Source organism: Elephas maximus, chromosome 1 (assembly GCF_024166365.1).
Source record: "Elephas maximus indicus isolate mEleMax1 chromosome 1, mEleMax1 primary haplotype, whole genome shotgun sequence".
Lineage (NCBI taxonomy): Eukaryota > Metazoa > Chordata > Mammalia > Proboscidea > Elephantidae > Elephas > Elephas maximus.
Window position 1 is genome coordinate 73760366 of NC_064819.1, and position 14855 is coordinate 73775220.

The following is a 14855-nucleotide window of genomic DNA, read 5'->3' on the forward strand; positions in this document are numbered from 1 at the left end:
GAATAATCAAATTCATTCTCAGACTCTCATTTTTAATAGAGAAGTAAGAAATTGCAGTTCAGAGCAACAGGAAGTTACATCAGGGATGGAGATGTTCCAGCCCCACCTCTGCTGGAACAGGGAACATAGGTCAGAGAAGGGATGCAGGTCAGTGTGGTAAGAGGGTCCTGGTGGGCAGGGGTGGGTTAGTCCCACCACATCCTCACATTATGCTAATAGGAATGCAAACACGTTCAGACACCAGTTGCAGAAAAAGAAGTCAGGGGTTCTTGAAGTCACAAAGTGGGTGTAAACAATTATTGTATCACTCAGTCCCATACAAGGCAGCAGTCTCATGCTATAGAAGAAAAAAAAATCATGAACAAATTCAGGTCAGTCACTGTAAATGCTGACACTCTGAACAGCTCCCTGCAATCTCAAAATGTCCAAATCCAAAGAACCCACATAACCCAGTCATGTTCCTTCTGCTCCAACCCCTCCCCCATGTCAGGCCCTCAAGGTCTCACCTTTAGAAGCCATGAGAGACATTATCAGAGCCTTGGCACTGTTAATGCCTGGAGAAAAACAAAACAAGGTCTAGTCAGAGCCCACAGGAGATGAGACTAGGAAAATGGGAATCGTAGGGTGAGGGGGCTCCCCAATGGGCTCCCCTCTACACTATCCCAAGGGTCTCAGGATCAGCCTCCCTTTCTCCACACTTAACTTGCAACTTGAGCATAGCTCCCTCTTTTTCCACCTGTGAGAAGAAAGCATTCTGTGATCAACTGGGGAAAAGGCAGGACCATGAGGTCCTAGAAATGCTGGCTAGTTCTGGACTGCAGGGAAGTTTCCCGAACTGTGACTGCAGACCCAGAGCAGGATAAGGAAACACAAGGAAAGATGTGCAGGGACTGGACCAGCCACACTCCTGGATGTCTGTCCTCCGCAGGAACATTCCTGTGACCTTCGACTATTGAAAATCAGGTTCCCAGCACCAGAACCATTAAGCTGAGAGATCGGCCCTTCATTTTGATGGGTGCTTTACAAAAGAGTAATTGTTAGCACCCAGGGTCCCAGACTGGGTCAGTATGTGTGTGGATGGTACCCCCCCAATGAAGCAAGAAACAATAAATCTCCTACCTGGAACTTGAAAGCCTCCAGTGGGACAAGAAAATTCAGACTCCACGTGCATCTCTACCTGAGATCTTCTTCCTCCAGACCACAGCTCCAGCTGCCACACCCCCAACAATCACAGCTCCAAGAAGAATCAGGCCAGCAATGATTCCCATGATGTGGGTGGTGGGTTGGGAAGACAGTTCTGAAAAGAGAAGGGAGGTGAGGAGCCCTGACTTCTTGGAGTCTCCAGAAGGCCTTCTGCTTTCCCTGAGAAGAGGCTCTGCCCTTGTCCCCCACTTACCCCATCTCAGTGTGAGGGGCTCAGGCAGCCCCTTATGCTGCACACAGCACGTGTATCTCTGCTCCTCTCCAGAGGGCACCACCAAGGCTGCCCGCCCACTTCTGGAAGGTCCTGTCCCCTGCAGGCCTGGCCTCTACAAGCTCCACATCCTGGGTCTGGTCCTCCTCGTTCTGCTGCCAGGTCAGCGTGATCGCCACCAGGTAGAAGCTCAGGGCCCAGCACTTCAGTGTGACCTTACAGTCAGAGATGCAGTGGTCGGTCATGTGTGTCTTTGGAGGCACTGAGGGGAAGGGTCAGAAAATTCAATAACTTTCCATTACCTCCCATGGGCCACTCAAGCAGGGCTCATGTGATCATACTGAGAATGGACAGGGCAATTGGGGTGGGGAAGGGAGTGCAAAACACAGACACCAGCCTGGATCGGGGACCTGGAATAATCTCCTATTCTTTCGAAAGTTCTAGAATAAGGGTGAGGCAGCCCAGAGTAGAAGGCTCTAGGTGCCTGAAGGAGAGAACAGGAATTTCTAGTTCTGACTTGGGTGAAGGTTGAGAAACTCAGAAAAGCTAAAATCAGACCTCTAAACTCATTGAGTAGGGGGCAGAGAACAAGGCTTGAGAGAGAAAGTCCCTGGTGGTTCCCAAGGTCGATTCCAAGATTAAAAGGAACTGCTGACAGGTCAGAAATCACTGCCTCTACTATTCCCAGAGACAGTGGATTCCTTAACTGTTTCTGAGAGAAAGGAGGGCCTTTCTGGGTAAGTCACTCTCTGATACAGGATCTGGAAATCTGGGCTAACTCCTCACTCTCCACACCCATGGCAGGGGGTATTCTGGCATCTATCCCATTTTCCTCTCTTCCTTTTGAGAGAAGAGCAGGGCTGCCATAGCCCAGCACAAAAGGAGTTTCCGGGAGGCGTCCAGCGCGCGGCCTCTGGTGCCTTTGCCCTGCAGTGCCCCCTTCCCTTTCTCCAGTTATCTGCGGAGCCACTCCAGGCACTCAACTTCCAGGTGGGCCCCGACGCTCTCCGCCACACCAGCCTCTTGCAACTAGTGCTGGGTGATCTAAGCAGCTGTGTCCGCCTAGAGCCCAAGAAGGCAGACACCCTAGAAAAGGGATGGAATCAAAAGGAGATGGCTCATGCAGTTGTAAACACTGGAATGTCTGAAGTCCATGGGTCAGGCTGGAGGCTTCTCCTGGTTCACGTAGGCGCAAGGGCTGGCAAACCGAAGATCCGCAGGTCAGAGAGTAGGGCTCTTGCTCATAGGCTGTGAAGATGGGTGAAGCTGGTAAGCTGTTAGCTCAACAAGCGTACAGGTCCTTATTCAAGGAGATGTATGATCTCACGCAAGTTACGTAGCCTCTCTTAACCTAATTTTCTTTGGACAAGTTATTTACGTTTTCTAGATTTCATTTCTTTATTGTGGATAATAACAACATCCCTCTTACATGGTTGTGGTAAATATTAAAAAAAAAAATAACCCATGTAGGTACTTAACCCCATGCCTGGAATACAGCAAGTGCTTTTTAAATGCAACCAGTATTAGTAAGGTTGTTGCCATTGTTATTTTCTATGTAATACCTTAGGAAATTTTCATTTCCATAGGTTTCCACATAGGATCGCTGAAAACCTGATGGATCAGCACTTCTTTTATAAGGTTTCTTTACAATGTGAAAACACTGTAGCCACAGTCCAGAAGAAATTTCACAGATACTCATTCCCAATAACTTATTCACAAGGTTCCTTTGATTCTGGAGTATTATTGCCTTGGTTTGAGAGCATCCTCTTGAGTTCTGGGACAGTTTTGCCTGGTCTTTTAGAAATAGAATGATTTCAAAACAAAGTTTATATGGTTAGAGCTAAGAATTCAGAAAACTCAGGACTGAGAAGCAAGGGTAGAGCAGATACTTCAGCAGCAGGAAGCAATATACCAAATGCAAGGCAGTTAAAGAAATGTTTGTTTGCTTTTAGCCAGGGGGTATAGCTATGTTTTTATTAGTCAAATGCCTTATGTGGAATGTACTTCACAAAGAATTTCTTTAAAAGCCCCAGCAAGACTAGACAACTGGCCTCCACCATCCTCCCAGTCAGGTGGGATTACCCTGTAAGCAGAGCAGACACCAACCAGCTCATGAAAAGTTCCAGCTTGAAGTTTTACAAAATTAACTATAATGTTGGGGAGAGGATTGAACATAGAATTCAACATATATCTTTCATACAGAACCTGATGTTTTAGTTTAATAGTTGTTAGGTCCCTGGAAATGTCAGATACTTTGTTTTAAAGACATGCAGTAAGCACAAGTTAGGTTTGCTAAATTATTTTGCAGAGTACCTCATAATTGGTACTCTGAAAATGTCTATTTATAAAGTCATTCCTAAAAGGCTAGGTCATAATTTAGCATTTGAAAGAAATGCTGGCTGTCTTTTGCCACCTAATGGAAAAATTGGGTGACTGCATCTGGGTAGCCTCAATTTTATAGCTGGAAGGAATCTTAGAACTCATCATAGTCAAATATTTTCATTTTCGGATGAAATGAGGGGACAAGTAACTCAAACATTCAGCACTAATATTTTCCAATATATATCACTACCCTTTATTACCTCTAATTATTTCTAATTCTATTTATACTTTATTATACTACATTATATTTTGTATAAGGAGCTCTGGTTGCACAGTGGTTAGAGCGCTCTGCTGCTAACCAAAAGGTTGTCAGTTGGAACTCACCAGCTGCTGTGCAGAAGAAAGGTGTGGCAGTCTGATTCCATAAAGATTACAGCCTTGGAAACTCTATGGGGCAGGTCTACTCTGTCATGTAGGGGTGCTATGAGTTAGAATTAACACAACGGCACACAACAACAGGAACACATTCGATATAAAAAGAGCCCCAGTGGCACAATGGTTAAGTGCTCGGCTGCTAACCTAAAGATCTGCGGTTCTAATCCACCCATCCTTTGAACCCACCCAGCCACTCTGCGGGAGAAAGACCTGGTGAAGCTCTTCCATAAAGATTACAGCCTAGAATACCCTATGGGACAATTCTACTCTGTCACACAGGGTCACTATAAGTCAGAATTGGCTCGATGGCACCTAACAACAACAACAAATATTTGATGTACATAATTTTCATGATGCTTTCATATACATGAACTCATTTGATCGCCACAAAAACCCTGTAAGGTTGTCAGAGAAGAATTTATTATCTTCATTTTAGCAATAAAAAATGCGAGGCCCACAAATGTTAAATAAATTTCCTAAGGTTGGAGTAGTGAGCTCCTGGACATAAAGATTCTCTGATCTTCCAAAAGTTCTCTTTCCCTCAAGTTAAATAGTATGAAAAAAACATCAGAATGAGTGTATCATCATACCTTAGTAATTGACTGCACTGAAAGACTGGGACGATGTTGATGGCCTTTAATATCTTTATATACAATGGGCATTCGCTGTAGAGAAAAATAATGGAAACCACTTAAATATTTATTACCACGGGAGTAGTTGTGACCATACTATAGAGTAGTATTAAAAGTTATGAGTTAAAGATTTCTTTCTGTGAAACTGGCAGGATGTACATGATTTTTAATAAATAAAAATAACAAATAGCAAGGTTTGTAAATAGAACAGTCTCACTAAAAAAAAAAAAAAAAGCTACAATGAGATGAAAAATGCCCACTATAGGCAGACCTCTATATTTGCATGAGAATGGAAATTTAGAGAACAGGCTAGTAACATTGATTAGCTCAATAAAGTGGTATGGATTTAGTCATAGGAGAGATTTTAGAATACATTTATACATATTTAGATATTGTTTCACTTCCCACTGTAAGCATGCATTATTTTGCACAGTAAAATTTAAAAATATGACAAAGAAATTTAAGTATCTAGATTTGTCTTATAAACTCTGTAGGCAAATAAAAAGAATAAAAACAAACAGACACACAATGAAGAAGCGTCTGGAACTCCTCCTTGGTTCATGGCTTAAGTGTGTGAAAGCTGAAAGGAAAACATGGCTGAAGAATAAAGACAGGACTATGGTATTGGAAGAGAAGAAAACCTCAAATCTGGAGGCTCCACAAAGGGTAGAGGGAAGATAACAGATCTCAGAACTGGACACAAATACCGTAAAGAGCTCTTTGGGAGTGGGAAGAAGGCAGGGTCCTCTATGGGAGAGAAACTTCAGCCTAGAGCCCAAGAAGGCAAACACCGTAGAAAAGGGATGGAATCAAAAGGAGATGGCTCATGCAGTTGTAAACACTGGAATGTCTGAAGTCCATGGGTCAGGCTGGAGGCTTCTCCTGGTTCACGTAGGCGCAAGGGCTGGCAAACCGAAGATCCGCAGGTCAGAGAGCAGGGCTCTTGCTCATAGGCTGTGAAGATGGGTGAAGCTGGTAAGCTGTTAGCTCAAGTCCCAAGAACCAGAGTCCACAAGAACAGGAGCCAGCTGCAGGATCCAGAGCAAGCAAAAGTCCATGAGCCTTGCCAGAATGTCCACTTACATTCAATGTGTGTGTGTGTGTGTGTGATACTGTAGAGCTTGTACAAGGACAGCATCCCCTGCAGAGAAGCAGCTGAAAGCCTAGAGTTTGGAATTTCTGAAGAAAGTCCAAGAAATACCCTGGGAAGAGCAGGGAAATGGGAAGAGATGAATGCTAGTGCCTGCAAGAGAGAGGGGAAAAGTCTGGGACAGTTTTTCAGTTTCTATAATGTACTCTTCAAAAATCATTGATAATGAATGTACCATAAATTAAATCCATAAACATATGCTTAATGTCCTTTATACCAGTAACAGACTATGATGATACAGTGTTCAAAAAGGCTGATTATTCAGGAAGACTCATCTATTAACCATAATTGGGACTGTGGCCACTCAGAGCCCCAAGGCAGTCTACACTGGAGCACATATTGATCTCCATGGCTCCCACTGGAGCTGCTATTGTGCCACTCAACGTGAAGGGAAATGATCTTACCCCGATTTTCCCCTGCATTGAATGGCTACTGGCTACTTCTCCCAGTGGGCCTGACTCACTGATAACTAGGCTCTGTAGTTGCCACCTCTGCAGAGCCCAAATTCAAAGAACGCTGTGAAGATCCCAGAGGAGACAGCGAAGTTCACTGTGCGTGGACCAGCTTTATCCTGCAGTACGAGGGAGAAATACCAGGCTGACAAATTGTGTCACCATTTGCTGAATCTTGAACAAGCATGGACCCACTATGGAGTCACGACGGAGTCTCTATTCACAAAAGCAGCACTATTCACAAAAGCCAAGGTGTGGAAGCACCTAGATGTCCATCAACAGATGAATGGATAAACAAAATGTGATATATACATACAATGGAATAGTACTCAGCCATAAAGAGAGATGAAATCCTGATACATGGCGCAGCAGTTTTTCAACCATAAAACAAACTTATAATAACTAATAACTATGTGTTGTTATGGAGCCCCGGTGGCACAGTGGTTAAGGGTTCGGCTCTTAACAAAATGGTTGGGAGTTCAAATTCACGAGCTGCTTCTTGGAAACCCTATGGAGCAGTTCTACTCTGTCCTGTAGTGTTGCGATGAGTTGGAATCAACTGGAAGGCAACGAGTTTTTCTTTGTTTTGTTCTTTGGTTATGTGTCTTTAGTTGCCGTGGAGCTGGCTCTAACTCATGGCGACCTTTCCTGTTGTGGCAGCTGAAGGCCTCCGACTCACCCTCGAGACTGGCAGAAGTTGGCCGACCCCCTACTTGAAAAGTCGCTCAGCAGATCTTGCTGCGAAGGGCGGGGCGCGGGGCGCGGGGCGCAGGGGCGGAGCGCGGCTGGCGGGACAAGTGGGCGGCCCGCAGAGCAAGAAGCTCTAGAGGGAGGGACGGGGGCAAGGGGCGGGGGGACCGGGAACGGGGCGACGGGGGACAGGGGCGATGCCGGGGGCGGGGCTAGGGGAGATGGGAAGATGAGCGCGGAGGTCCGGGGGCAGAGCGGACTCTGTCCTACTGCTATATGGGTTATGTAGGAACCTGGTCCTGGGCAAGAACTTTGCTCTGAGCAGGAGTCTTAGATAAGAATAACGAACGGGCCACCGGCATCTAACTAGGAAAAAGCCACGAAGCTGGGTTAGGAACAATTTTAGTCTATGACTTTTAGAGAAACAAAAAATACACTTTTTAAAACGTAGGTTTCCGGAGTTCTGAAGGCTGGCACCTTCCTGCGCTTCCTGGATGGAGGGGAGTCTGGCCTGAGGCTGCCGGCCCACCCCCAGGGGCTGAACCCGCTCAGGGGTTCCATGGTAGAAAGACCCCGTGCTCAGCTGTTGTCAAGATTAAGCCAGGAAAACACTATGGGGCAGCTTTTCTCTGTCACTTGGGGTCACTATGAGTTGAAAACGACTCCAATGCGTGAACAACAGAAACGTTTAAGAATTTCTTTGCACCGTTTATTGGTAATAGTAAAAGGGCTTTTTCATGGATTGAATTGTGTCCTCAAAAATATGTGTCAGCTTGGCTAGGCCATGATTCCTGGTATTGGGTTATTGTCCATCATTTTGTCATCTGATGTGATTTTCCTATATGTTGTAAACCTTGCTTCTATGATGTTAATGAGGCAGGATTAGAGGCAGTTGTGTTAAAGAGGCAGAACTCAACACACAAGATTAGGTTATGTCTTAAATCGATCTCTTTTGAAATACAAAGGACAAGTGAGCAGAGAGACATGAGGACTTCATACCACCAAGAAAGCAATGCCAGGAGTACAACGTGTCCTTTGAACTCTAGGTTTCTGCACTGAGAAGCTCCCAGACCAGGGGAAAAGGTGGCACCCCGAATTTGGACTTCCAGCCTCCTAAACTGTGAGAGAGTAAATTTCTCTTTGTTAAAGCCATCCACTTGTGCTACTTCTGTTATAGCCCCAACCCAGTGCCCTCGAGTTGATTCCGACTCATAGTGACCTAGATAATTAAGACAGGCTTAGAACTGACAACAGCTGAGTAACAAGTAAAACCATAACCTAGATCTTGGTTTCTAAGTACCATTCCCCACTAAAAGGAACAAGGGCTACTTGGAGAAATGGTTAATTCTAGGGCTTGGGCAGGTAAAGTACAAGTGAAAATAAAACTTTGCTGTGCTGGAAAACTCAACAGAGTGCTCAGTTGCTTGTAGGGACAGATCAAATTAACATAGGAGCTGGCTTGAAAGGATTCCTACTGACCATGTTTGGCACAATTTGAGCATTTAAAAGCATAACGATGGTAATGGATTAGAACACATCAAAATAAGAATCCCTAAATCCATAGTGATACTCAATTTAAAACAGAAAGGGTGTTAAGGAAAGTTCTTTTTTTTACAGAAGATTAGCTAAAAAAAGTAGAAGAAATGATAGAAATGGGAGCTATCCCCTTTGCAACTACCAAAGTAATAATCGATTCAGGCAAGGATCATCATGGATGCTAAAACCATTTCACACATTCTTAAAAGTATCATTTATTTACAAAAGGAAAATTCTGCAAAGGGGAAAAGGTACTTTCACCTTGGAGATATCTGGTATACACTCCTTAACCAAGTGCTTAAACTTGGCATTATCAATAATAGGACAAGCTGACAATTATGTGTCTCCCGATGTCATCCAATGGGAAGTGATATTACCACCTTGTTGTTAGGTTGTTACACGCGTTGAGTCAGTTCTGACTCACAATGACCCTGTGCACCACAGAATGAAATGCTGCCTGGTCCTGCGCCATCCTTACAATCTTGTTTTGCTTGAGCCCATTGTTGTAGCCACTGTGTCAGTCCATCTTGTTGAGGGTCTTCCTCTTCTCCACTGACCCTGCAAGAAGCATGATGTCCTTCTCCAGGGACTGACCCCTTCTGACAACATGTCCAAAGTATGTAAGATGCAGTCTCACCATCCTTGCTTCTAAGATTACCTACCTTATATGTGGTAATGTGGAATGTCATAGTTCTTAGGAGACAGATGTTGAAGTATTTGGGGGTGAAGTGTCATGACTACAAACCATATCTAATAACTCAGAAAATAAGACTATTTATATATATAAAGTAAATGTGACAAAAATTAATTACTAGTGAGTTTAAATAAACTTTCAACGTTTCTGTCGGCATGAAATTTTTTTAAATAAAAAAAAAATTGTGGAAAGATAAAACTAAACCAACTAAATGAATGAAAAAGTGAATGACAGAGACACACATTTTTTCCCCTGGGTGTCCTAACGTCTAATGAGAAGGCAGAAGACTTTCAGGCATTCTACACCATAAGGGAACCAGCAAAAAGGGTTTTTTTTGTTCATTCAGTCAATGTATTAATTTTCTAAGGCTGCATAACAAATTATCACAAATTTAGCTACTTACAACAACACAAATTTATTATTTTCTTGCTCTGCTCAGTGTCTTGTCAGGATGAAACCCAGGTGTTGCCAGGGATGTGACCTCATCTGAAGCTCAAAATCCTTTTCCAAATTCACTGGCTGTTGACAGAATTGACTTCTTTGCTCCTATAGGGCTGAAGTCCCCATTTTATTACTGGCTGCCAACTCAAGACTGCTTTTAGCTTGCAGAGGCTCCTCTCAGGTCTTTTCCACATAGGCCCCTCCTTAGGCCCTCTCATAACATGCCAGCTTCCTTTTCAAGGCCAGCAGAATCTCTCTCTAGTCAGATTGGGTAAAGTCATGAGCACAATGTAATCATGTGAGTGGCTATTCCATCACGTTTGTCCTATAAGGTAACCTAACCAAGGGAGTAGAGCCCTGGTGGCACAGTAGTTAACAGCTACTGCTACTAACCAAGGTCAGCAGTTCGAATCCACCAGCTGCTCCTTGGGAGCTCTATTATAGGGCAGTTCTACTGTGTCCTATAGGGTGGCTATGAGTTGGAATCGACTCGACGGCAACAGGTTAACAAGTAATCAAGGGAGTGACTATCATCATATTCGCTGGTCCCACAAACATAAGGGCAAAGGATTACACAGGATGTGTACAGCAGGGGGTGGGAATCTTGTGGGTGATCTTAGAATTTTGCTCAAAGCAGTCAATAAACATATATTAAGTGTCTACTGTGTTCTAGGCAATATTATAGGTTCTGGGGATACAGTGGCAGTTAAATCAGACACACTCTGCCCTCATGGAATGTTCATTCTACAGGAGGCAGAAAATAAAATTTAAAAATATAAGCTAGTAGTTAAGTGTGATGCAAAGAATTAAAAGTGGATTATGTGACAGTAGTTTCGCAATTACTTTAAATGGCTGGAAAATCCTCTCTGAGGAGGGGGCATTTAAATTAAGACCTAAGTAAAAGAGAGATGACGAAATTGAAGATTTTTACCAGCTTCTGCATTCTGAAATTAATCGAACATGCAATCACACTGCATTGATAATTACTTGTGATTGGAATGTGAAAGTTGGAAACAAGGAAGGATGGGTAGTTGAAAAATATGACCTTGGTGACAGAAATAATGCCAGACGCGGCATGATAGAATTTCGCAAGACCAACGACTTCTTTATTGCAAATACCTTTTGTCAACAACATAAACAACTACTATACACGTGGACCTCACCGGATGGAATACACAGGAATCAAATCGACTACATCTGTGGAAAGAGACAATGGAAAAGCTCAGTATCATCAGTCAGAACAAGACCAAGGGCCGACTGCAGAATAGACCATCAATTGCTCATATACAAGTTCAAGCTGAAGCTGAAGAAAATTAGAACAAGTCCACGTGAGCCAAATTACAACTTTGAGTATATCCCACCTGAATTTAGAAAACCTGTCCAGGATATGCTTGATACATTGAACACTAATGATGGAGATCAGATGAGTTGTGGAAGGATATCATACGCGAAGAAAGCAAGAGGTCATTAAAGAGACAGGAAAGAAAGAAGAGACAAAATGGATGTCAGAAGGGACTCTGAAACTTGCTCTTGAACGTAGAGTAGCTAAAGCAAATGGAAGAAATGATAAAGGAAAAGAGCTGAACAGAAGATTTCAAAGGGTGGCTCAAGAAGACAAAATAAAGTATTATGACATGTGCAAAGACCTGAAATTAGAAAACCAAAAGGGAAGAACATGCTTGGCATTTCTCAAGCTGAAAGAACTGAAGAAAAAATTCAAGGCTGGAGTTGCAACAGTGAAGGATTCTATAGGCAAAATACTGAACAATGCAGGAAACATCAAAAGAAGATGGAAGGAATACACAGAGTCACTGTACTAAAAAGAACTGGTCGATGTTCAACCATTTTAGGAGGTAGCATATGATCTAGAACTGATGGTATGAAGGAAGAAGTCCAAGCTGCATTGAAGACACTGGTGAAAAATAAGGCTCCAGGAATCGACGGAATACCAATTAAAATGTCTCAACAAATGGATGCAGTACTGGAAGTGCTCGCTCATCTATGCCAAGAAATTTGGAAGACAGCTACCTGGCCAACCAACTGGAAGAGACCCATATTTATGCCTATTCCAAAGAAAGATAATCCAACCAAATATGGAAATTATCAAACAATATCATTAACATCACAAGCAAGTAAAATTTTGCTGAAGACCATTTAAAAGCAGCTGCAGTGGTATATCGACAAGGAACTGCCAGAAATTCAAGCAGGACTCATAAGAGGACATGGAATGAGGGATATCATTGCTGATGTCAGATGGTCCCTGGCTGAAAGCAGAGAATACCAGAAAGATGTTTACCTGTGTTTTATTACTATGCAAAGGCATTTAACTGTGTGGATCATAACAAATTATGGATAACATTGTGAAGAATGGGAATTCCAGAACACTTAATTGTGCTCATGAGGAACCTGTACATAGATCAAGAAGCAGTCATTTGGACAAAACAAGGGGATACTCTGTGGTTTAGAGTCAGGAAAAGTGTGCATTAGGGTTGTATCCTTTCACCATACTTATTCAATGTGTATGCTGAGCAACTAATCCGAGAAGCTGGACTATATAAAGAAAAACGGGGCATCGTAATTGGAGGAAGACTCATTAACAACCTTCGTTATGCAGATAACATAACCTCGCTTGCGGAAAGTGAAGAGAACTTGAAGCACTTAACTGATAAAGATCAAAGACTACAGCCTACAGTATGGATTACACCTCAATGTAAAGAAAACAAAAATGCTCACAACTGGACCAATAAGCAACATCATGATAAGCAGAGAAAAGGTTGAAGTTGTCAAGGATTTCATTTTACTTGGATCCAGGCTCAACACCCGTGGAAGCAGCAGTCACGAAATCAGACGACGCATTACAATGGGCAAATATGCTGCAAGAGATCTCTTTAAAGTGTTAAAAAGCAAAGATCACATTTTAAGACTAAGATGCACCTAACCCAAGCCATGGTGTTTTCAATTGCCTCACATGCATGTGAAAGCTGGGCAATGAATAAGGAAGACCGAAGAATTGATGCCTTTGAATTATGGTGTTGTGAGGACTATTGAATACGCCATGGACTGCCAAAACAAATCCATCTTGGAAGAAGTACAGCCAGAATGCTCCTTAGAAGTGAGGATGGCAAGACTTTCTCTCACATACTTTGGTCATGTTATCAGGAGGGACCAGTCCCTGGAGAAGGACATCATGCTTGATAAAGTAGAGGGTCAGTGAAAAAGAGGAGGACCTTCAACGACATGGACTTACACAGTGGCTGCTACAATGGGCTCATGCATAACAACAATTGTGAGGATGATGCAGGACAGGGCAGTGTTTTGTTCTGTTGTACACAGGGTTGGTACGAGCCTGAAGCATCTCAATGGCACCTAGTGACAGCAACAACAAAAAGAGAACATTCCAGGCAGTGAGAAAACATTCCAGGCAGTGGGAATGTTTACTTGGTGATTAGAAGGAATAGAAAGGCCAGTGTGGCCACAGTGTGAAAGGAGACAGGGAGTAATAGAAAATGAGGTAAGACATAGTAGGCAGGATTCAGATTACATCAGATTACATGGGGTGGTAATCAGATTATGGTCAGGGGACTGGGCTATATTCTAAAAATTGAGACATCACCAATAAAATTTTTAAAAACTGTTTATATTTAACCAGATATTATTAAACATAAATGTCCCATGATTTTTAAAACTGAGTGAACTCAGTATACTCAGGCCACAAAATCCAGGTATACAAAAAACTAATTTTCTATAATTTTCTTAAGGTATTCATTTATTGGTTGGACTATTTGTATGTTTTCTCAACTGTTTTGATTCTGAGTATTAGAATTTATATAGAAAAAGTAGGATAAATGCTTGATTCTTCCCCCATTTACTGATTTTCAAAATAATGTTTTGGCTTCTTAACATCGCCAGAATGTGCCCAATTCATTTGTTTCACATTATAAACTCATAGTTTTAAATATATTTGATGTGTTTCAATCCATTGCAGTTATTATCCTTCTCAGTTCTTAAGGTGTTTCATCTCTGGCCAGTGGGGGCCTCTTCATTCTGGCTTTTGAGTCCACTTAACACAACCTAAATCTTTGATAGCTTCCTTGCTGTCTGGTGTGACATGATGTTGCAGACTCATCTTGAACATTTCCTGTTCCAAATTTGGTACTAGTTCTTTCTTCAAAGAGCCCTGGTTCCTTTAGAGGGAGATATATTTCAAGATCAAATGTTAGTGCCAGGGGATTTACTGCTCCTGAGTTGGTCATTTTAGTGGATAGATTAAAGTTGAGAAAGTTGTAGAAAAGTCCAAAAGATATCTTGCAGAACATCTGTAACTTGAGTTGGGCTTTAAATACAGTTCTAGATAGTTCATTGACCCACTGAAGCCCTTGTGTGAGTTCAGGTACAGAAAGCAGTATAAGCAAAAGAACAAGTATGTAGAGGATTGTAAAAACTTCCTAGATAGGTAAGAAGGGAGTTTAGGGGACATATCAGGATGTTTTCAGATACAAGTAACAGAAACTGAACTCAAGTAGCATAAACAAAAAGGAATTTTTTTTGGCTCATATAACTGGAAGTTATTACTAGCTCACTTCAGGCATGGTTCCTGACCCATCTCTTGGCAAATCTTTCAGCTCTGTCCTCTTCTACTCCCCAAAGCCTCTCAAAGAAACTGTGGAGTGAAGCAAGGGGAGGGATTTTATACAAGAGTTTTCCTTTAGTCTAACTGGGTCAATGTAGTTCACATGTCCACCCCTGGACCAATAATGCTAATCAGGGTAATGCCATGTGCTTAGTTGAAGCCTGGCTCCCAAACTAAGCTTGACAAGAAAGATGTTATTTCATGCTAGGAGTTGTGCTCAGTTTAACAAGCCACAGTTCTACCAAAACAAAGGGTGAGGGTGAAATGTCCACTCTAGATTATTTATGGGAAATACAGCTAAAAAAAAAAAGAATCAGATTTTAAGCTCCTTAAAAGCTAGGTTATAAAACTTATAGCTGGTATTTAAATAATGAAAAGCAATTTATTTAAGGCTTAACAAAGCAGTGGTAAAGCAAGTAAACCTGCTTAACTGATGTTATGGATTGAATTGTGTCCCTC